The sequence below is a fragment of the Octodon degus genome, unplaced genomic scaffold (assembly GCF_000260255.1).
Source record: "Octodon degus isolate 3935 unplaced genomic scaffold, OctDeg1.0 scaffold00300, whole genome shotgun sequence".
NCBI classification, from domain to species: domain Eukaryota; kingdom Metazoa; phylum Chordata; class Mammalia; order Rodentia; family Octodontidae; genus Octodon; species Octodon degus.
Genome location: NW_004524876.1, coordinates 942,772 through 951,317, shown reverse-complemented (window position 1 = coordinate 951,317; position 8,546 = coordinate 942,772). Strand labels below are relative to the sequence as shown.

General features: G+C 37.3%; 1 non-coding gene across 1 annotated transcript; it reads left to right on the top strand.

Annotated features, from left to right (window-relative positions):
- Positions 1-5,511: 5,511 nt before the first annotated feature.
- Positions 5,512-5,675, top strand: LOC111814369. Its single transcript, XR_002819372.1, has one exon. It is a non-coding gene; the product is annotated as a U1 spliceosomal RNA (small nuclear RNA).
- The last annotated feature ends 2,871 nt before the right edge of the window (positions 5,676-8,546 follow it).

Genomic DNA, 8,546 nt, shown 5'->3' with positions numbered 1-8,546 from the left:
TGCTTTGACCTCTGAGCTATCTCTCCAACACCCAGAATTTAATTATGATTGAGAAAATATAAGTACAAGGTATAACAATTAAAATATGACATGAACCAAGCTTTCATAAGAAAAATGGTGTTAATTATTTTGTAAAGTAATTGACCTAAAAATCAAACCCAGGATATCCTACCACTGAGCTATGTCATGCCCATTTTTAGTTTTACTTTAATTTTGAGATAAGGTCCCCTAAGTGACCCAGATGTTGTCAAATTTACAGTTGTCTTGCCTCCACCTCATAAATATTTTATCAATATATTTACTCTTTCTGTGTTGTATGGCTTTACACATTTCTCTGAGTTTTAATTTTATGAAAGCAAGATTACAGACTTTCATTCAGTTGTCTGGATGAAAACTAAATTAACATATAAGAAAGAACAATTTGTGCCTGAGATTGTGGGTTTGATAAGAAGGTACAGTTTGGATATTAAAAAATTATTGAAAGTAGGTCAAGTGCTGGGAAGATAGCTCAGTGTTCTAAGTCCCAGCCTGGCAAACAAAAGGACCCAGGTTCGATCCTTGGTCCTATATGCCATGCCTATGATCCCAATGCCGGGGAGGCTGAAACAAGAGCATTACTACGAGTCTGACCTGCATATTTTTTAAAAAATAAACTTTTTAAAAAATGAAAAGATACATTTACATCAACAAAAAGGTTTAGAACAACATTTATTTTTAATGAAAATACTTGCTTACCATGTGTGGTTAGGTCAGTAGGAGTTAAATAATGGGGTCTGAATTCTTTCTTGAAGGAAGAGTAGGATAGCAATAAAAATTTTATGAGATTTATCAGACTAAGAATCTTAATCATTAGTTTATCATATAATATGATAACTTAATCAGAGACCAGAAATATATATTTGGAAGATTTAATAAAAAATAAAATTATGAAAGATAATTTCATATTTGAAGGAAGGGAATAAAATTTCACTTTTCTATTTTGAAAATTTAGGCTCAAACTGTAAAAATTAAGAGGAGCTTTAAAAATATTCCCTATACTAAATGTATCAAGGAATCATGATGTACTAAAACACTTTTGTACTAACACACTGAAAAATTAGAATAAAAATCCTCTCTGATGTTAGGAAAGTGAATGAATTTTCTGACTCCCAGCTTTCTCATAAATATAACTACTTTTTCCTATCTCATGGAATTGACAATTGTATCTTGGGATCCTACATATTGGTGTTATCATTCCAGAAATATCTGCAAATCTTACACATTGACCAAACATTTCATAAAAATATTACTTCTCCAAATTGTAGCATTACATGAGCATCATGAATAAATGTCTCAGGTTTTTCTTACTTTCTTTTTTCTTTCAGTTCAGTACAGGGTCTACAAGACCTCCCTACACAGACTGGACTCATAGTGATTCTCCTGCTTTCAACCTCCCAAGTGCTGGGATTACAGGTGTATGCTATCACAGCCAGTCTCATTTGCTGTCTCAGTGCACCTTGGGGGTGGGGCCGGCCCAGCACACCAGGGATCAAACCCTAGTCACTGGGTCTGCATAACCAAGTACTTTAGTCCACTGAGCTAACTGGCTGGCCCAAATGTCTCAGTTTTAACAGACTATTATAATTGCTTCCTAGTTTCCAATGTAATATATTTCTAATCATATGATAATATAAATATCTTAAATACAAAGTAAACCAAAAACTTCCATTAATGGTTTCTAGAGACAAGATCAAATGACCAGAAAGCAATAATAAGGGCAATTTATCCTCCCTGGTTTTGAAAAGAGATAGAAGGGGTCACAAACTCAAGAATGTTTTTGGCTTTAGAATCTAAAGAAGGGCCTTCAAGCCATTATTGTAAGAACAATTTCAGGTATGTAAAGAAGCAGAGAGTTCTACCAATAAGCTGAACAAGGACATGGTTTCTCCCCTGAGACCTCCCGCACAAAGCATGGTTCTGCCAGCATCTCAATTTTAGCTTGGTGAGTCCTGAGTTGTACTTCTATTGAAACTTAGAATAACGAATTTGTGTCAATTATTTCATTAAGTGCATAGAACTTTTTATGGCTGCAATATGAAGCTCATACATACTTTATTATGACAGGGGGCAGTACAGTTAATAGAGCCTTACAGCAAAACTATTAATATGTGCAGTTCTCCATTAGAAGCATACCCAAGAGGAAGGGATTCTCTTTTCTCATAATGTTGAATAGTAGTGCACTTTCCAAATTAAAGAATGCATATCATATCCTCATAGCCAAATTAGTCTGTTCCATCAAAGAACATGTGGCACAGAGGTGCCACAAGGGAAGCTACTTGGGGGTTGTGTGGTCATTTATTATCAGTCTGCAGGATCTGTCTGTCTTTTACATAGATGTTTATTAAATTAAATGGGCCATCAGACAGTTAGAGTCATCATTCTGAACTGATTTGTTGGCCTTGTTCTGCACAGGAAGGGAGATAAGTCTCTTCTACACAGTAAAGAAGTCTCTATGAACTTCCACTGATGGAATAAAAGCCCTCTTGTATCTCTTTTGCCCTGCGTCACATAAGGAAGAAATGTAGTAACCCTAGACAGGGAAAAATATAATTATGAAAGTTTAGGTCCCTCCAGGGCATGAGAATTTGGGCCCATCAACACACAGGTTGCCACGCCCTGCCACAGTCACAGCACAGGTAGTGAAGAAGGGAAAGAAGAGCGCTGGCTGCCCTCCTGGCCATGGAAACTGAAGTGCATCCCACTGGCCTCTTGCTCCGAGTTCTCTCTTCCCATCGTCCCTTTCTGATGTGCGCCCTAACATCACCTTTTGTTCAATTCTGTCTGCCAACAGCTTATCACAGTACTCAATAACCCTTGCTGCCTTTTAATTAATATGATATTTTTCCTACAAGTCACAAAATGAATTTTAAATTCACAAATGTTTATAATATTTTCCTGTGTTCAAAATTCAAAGTATTAGTTACAAGGATGGAAATGGCCAAGCTCACGTAACTTAGAAATACTCCATCCCTCCTCAAAGAGTAAAAATATTTTTGCTCAAGAACCCTCTGGTGCTTTTATCCTTAAAGATCTCCAAGTACAGACCAAGTGTATCAAACATGTGTAGATGCCAGGCAAAAAGTAACCAAGTAACTGAAGAGATAAACTTTATAAGTATCCATTGCATCAGTCCCCACGGCTTCTTAGTGCTTAAAGATATCTGTTAAGTATAATTTTACCCTAAATTTTGAAAAACAAAACTATTTGAATGAGATAAAGTACCATCTCTAAAAGATTTAAAAACCCCTTTCTAAATTGAGCTTATCTCAGTCCACTCCGCTTTTCCTTAGTTCACTAGCTCCAAGTTCGAGATTTCTAGGTGGTGTTGCTTTCTCAATTCTTAGTTCTACCACAATAAGAAACTTAACGATCAGAAATTATTGCACTAATGAGAATGCAAATCTATTATTTATTCTCTCTAGTAAATGGGGAAGAAGAAAGTAACAAGAAAATTAATTGTTTTAAATGGAAAAATATAAAAGCAAATAAACAAATTGCAGCACATGATCGTTAAGTTGTAACTGTCCTCTCATCTCCTTACCAGCTTTCAAATGAGGAATAAGTATTATTAAGGTAATCATGATTTATATGTCACAGATACCTTAAAATATACTTACTCATTGTGTAAGTACTCCATGGCTGTAATGGCTCAGAGGGTAGAAATGTGCTTTCTGGTATAAAGTTCCCAGCTGGTGGGAGGGCTCTTTGGGAGCAGCTATCTTCCACACGCTGAATAAAAGGCACAGAGTGACAGCGATTCTATAGGCAGAAGAATTCAAAATTGTAAAGGCAACAATGAAGAAAAGAATTAGGAGATTCCTGAATTGTAGTCCGTGATGAGATTAGGATAATAAACTGATTAAAAGGTGTATGTCCAGGCTTCATCAGCTTACCATTCCTGAACTCCAGACTCATTCCTGAAACAGACACAATAGCTGTGCAATAGGCATGAATTTCCACTGTACTCAACTGAAGCACTGTGAAAATATCCTACTTGGGCCTGGGGTACTGAGACATAAGACCCAGGCACTTGGAGTCCTCTTAGTCCAAACAACAAATAGTGGATTACTCAAAGAGAAACTATATTTAATTTTTAAGTGGGGAAGAAAGATTTTAGAACTGTAGCTGCAGCATCCCTCTCCCTTTAAAGTGAGAGCTATCAGCAAGAGCTCTGCGCTCTTGGATCACACGTTCACATATGAAGCCTCATGCATCTGGAATATGTGCACAGGTGAGTGCTTTGTGTATCTTTGTCAGAAGTCATTGTGTTTCCAAATCTCAACATTGAAAAGCCCAATTGCTCAGATTTAAAACCAACATACATTTCACTAGTAAATTTGCTATTTTCATTATCATTCTGATATTCTCCATGTCTGTTATTGAATTGCTTCAGAACTTTTATATATATACATTTCCTGGGCTTTACTCTTTTAATATCACAAATGATGTCATTGGGAGATACAGACCAAGAGATGATGAACTACCATTCATCCAAGGAGCTCTGAATTTTTAGACAAACTTAAAAACTGAGATAATCAGAAGATGCAGTTCTTTATTTTGGTGGATTTAATCTATTTCCCAGGCCTGTGGTTTCTGTAAATGTGGTAGAAGTTTAGTAGTTGAATAGCAGCTATTCTAATGAGCCAACTATCAATGAAACATTATCTAAACTTCAGTGAGTCAAACTGATCACCACTCAGGCAGTATTGTTTAATATAAAAACATATGTGCAGTGTTTCTGTGGACCCAACCCAGGACCCACACAGAAGAGCTGATAATGAACTCAATTAGATGACAGAGCAGCAGCCAGCACCACTAGGCTCTACAAGATCAACTACAAGAACATTCTCCTGACCTACTGCCAGTCTGCACCTGAGTGCCTATAAAATCATGAGTTTTCTGGGTCACCTCAGAGAACATAATTATCAAGGGAAGATTATATTGCAACATAACAAAACCTTCCAGGATTCCAGTGTTCAAATCTTTCTTTTTTATTTTAACATGAATTTTATTTTATCATGGAAATAGAACTTTCTCAATGACTTAATTTAGCACACAGAGAATCTAAAATACCTATTAAATTTTGTTACACAAATAAGTGCAATCATTTCAATAATTATGTTCTCCTCTTTTTGATGTAAGCCTGTATTTGCCACTTTCCCATGATTGGAACAAAATACCTGACAGTCAAAACTTAATGGGTGGCTCATCTTGACTCACGGTGTGCAGAGGACTCAGTTGCTGGTGAGTGGGCTCCAAGACAGACAGAATAGCAGAAGGGATGGGGACAGCTCCTCATCCTCGCCCAGCAAGAAAGAGAAGAAAGCAGCAGGGAGGGACACACCCTTTTTCAGTCACACCCTCAGTGACCTGACTTCATGGCAAGGTCCCACCCCCAACACCATGTAAAACAATGAATTCATCAAGAAATAAATCCAAAAAGAATAAATAAATAAATAAAAATAAGAAAGAATACTTACTTGGCAGGGGAGATACCATGATCACGAAGGTGTTTTTCCCAGGACAAGGCTTATCCATTGTACTCAGGATTTGCTGACCCCCGCGATTTCCCCAAATGTGGGAAACACTACTGCATAATTTGTGCTAGTGGGGGACTGCATTCGCGCTTTCCTCTGTAGAAGAAAAAAGAAAAAGAGGAAATGAATCCTCTCAGGAATATGCCTCCCTGATGCTCCACTCCCTTTTCATGCACAGGAGACTTTTGGAGGACATATTAGATTTAAACTTTAACAAAGCCCTTTAACATGCTTCTCCCGCTTGGCCTAGCATGGGAGGCCCAATGCAGCACTGACTTTCTTTTTGCTGAGCCCTCTCACCTTCTTATATTTTACTATTTTCAATCTTCCAGCTCTCACTAGTTCATCATCAATGCACTAAATTTTTATAAGAGACCTTGCAAGGCTGTGAATTGAACTGATATTGCATTCCAGCCACTTGCCAAATCAATATTTGAGTTTGTTTTTAAAGTATCTTAGCCTCCAGGATGGAAGTGGTAAGAAATTTCTGTAGTTGTAGAAAGGCCTTTGGTTTTGGTCTGTTACATGATTGAGGGATTTAAGATTTTGAAGTTGTGCTATTTGACCCCTCAAAGCCTATATGGTTAAAAGTGGGGATTGTTAAAACATGGCCAAATCCAGAGTATGAGATTGATTCATGGTACCATGCTAGGATCAAAGGTTATAGGATTAAGGGTGGATGATTACTAACTCAGTCCAGTAATTGGTGTGGCCTTGTCCCAATCCTGATAGCCTGGATACAATGTAAGAGACAGAAAGAGGATTGTCCTGTTCCTTTCTTGATGCTTTGCTGCATTCCCCCACCACCAACAGTTTCTCCTCTGAGATGCCACCCTTTCTTGGAGGCAGCTAAATAAGCACTAACACCTTTACAAACTGTGAGCTAAATAAACTTTTTCCCCTCTAACTTTGGGTGTCAGGTATTTTTGTCTCAGCAAAGAAAGAAAAATAACTGACACCAAGGGGTCTATTCTTTTCTTTCCTACTCTGTGTACTTCTCACTAGATACAGCACATCTACTCTTGAGCCCAAAATCCCACCCTCAGTTCTTGAATTCTTCAAGCATTAACACTGGGTCTCCATGGTCATCCAGGTTCTAACCGGATATGGAACTTTTACTTATGAAAAATGAAAAAAATTTACTAAAGGGGTTCAAAGTTATGAGCATGATTAAGTGGCACTAGTAGGAAGACATGATACATTGCAAGAGGGAGCCAGCCAGAGCAGGGTAGTACCATGTGTACTGGGATGGAGAGTGCCCCACCTATTCAAGCTCACGTCCTTCACAAAGGCTCAGAATGTGACTGCTTGGAAACACAACCATAACATAAGAGTCCTACTGGATCGAAGTATGCTTATAATCCTCTATGACTGGAGTTATTTTTGAGGAGGAACAGAGAAGTTGAGGCAAGTGTGCAAGCTAAAGTGAACTGAGGATTTGCTGGCAGCACCATGTTGGGCCTTCTAAAAGGAAGAAACTTCAGTTAACTCACCTCTCACAGAACTGAGGGAAAATAAATGTCTTTTGGTTCAAGCCACCCTGTTTGTAGTACTTTGCTGTAACACCTCAGGCAACTCGCCATGCTACAATAAAGAGCTCTCCCTAAATAAATCCTTGTGTAAAAATGTGTCACCCTACATAAGTAAATCCAGTGCTTGCAATCCTCTACCTTGCAGGGAAAAAACTAGGAGCAATTATCTCCTATTTCTGTGGTTAAGTTTTTCACTAGTGCCTGCCTTAAGAGCACCACAGGGAGCACCAGGAGCCTGTCCATGAAGGCCTTGGAGCCCAGCTTTCTAGGCAAAGTCAGAGAAGAGAAAGGTAGAGAGTGTATTTGGCATGGCAAATGGAGTACACAGAACATTCTACAATACCCTGTTACTCAGTGGGTTATTCATGTGTTGTAGTAACCCATTTTTCTGTTTTCTTCATTTTTGTTTTATGTCAGGAAATCAAGTAAGGCTGAATTACTGGCAAAGTAGGGAAATTTGGTTCACAATTAAATGACTAAGTGTTTACAATCACTGCAGAAATTATGCCATGTATGATACTTACTAGAATGTTCTCTCCATCACTATAAAACTGATGGCTTTTCTTTTCTTTCTTTCTTTTTTTTGGATCCTACATACTTTTCATTTTACTTTTTTATTTTTAAAGGGAATAAATATTAGTAAAAAAATAGAAATCACACTAAATTTTACTAAATTACTAAGACAACAGGAATTCAGCAATGTTCATTTTATTGTATATTGTTGTCTTCGAATTAGTTGTTCAGTTAATTGTTCATATTACCAGATATAAGCATCAAAATTGCTTACAAAAAGTTATAAAAAAATGAAAGAGAGAAAAAAATTGAAGCACTAACTTCTCCTTTCAGTCGACCAGCAGAAATCAGCAGTGCAATGATCCAAGCAAAAAGACAGAAGGAAAGAAGTGAGTGATAGCTTTTTATAGCAATCAACAGTTCTGGTGTTGGCAAGCTTCTGGCACCATGGGCTGGCAGCTGGGCTCTGACTTGCATACTTGGACAGCAGATACTCATAAGTGGCAGTGAAATTTCTAGTGTCTATTACTCAATGGTTTAAGAAATCTCCTTTCTTCATCTTCTGTCTTTGCTTTCTTTGTCAATGATTTTCACTGTTTTCCAGTTTTAGAATTGGAAAAATTCTCACCTACATTTAGATCACATCACTTCAGTCTCTGCAAGGCTAAGGAAGCAACTGGCACAATTTCTCAGTTTCCAGAGTAGACTATGGGCTTCTATTCCTATCCAAACATGAAAGAGCTTTGTTAAGTAGGCATGCAAAAACTACTCACTCCAAATTTTGTAAGAAATTATTACAAAAGACAAATGTATTATTCACCTCATTGTACAATGGTTAACTTTTGATTAATGTTAAATTATTTGTAAAAAAAAACCTGGTGATTTTTATATTTTCATATTTTGTTTTCTTAATTAAGAAGCTTTT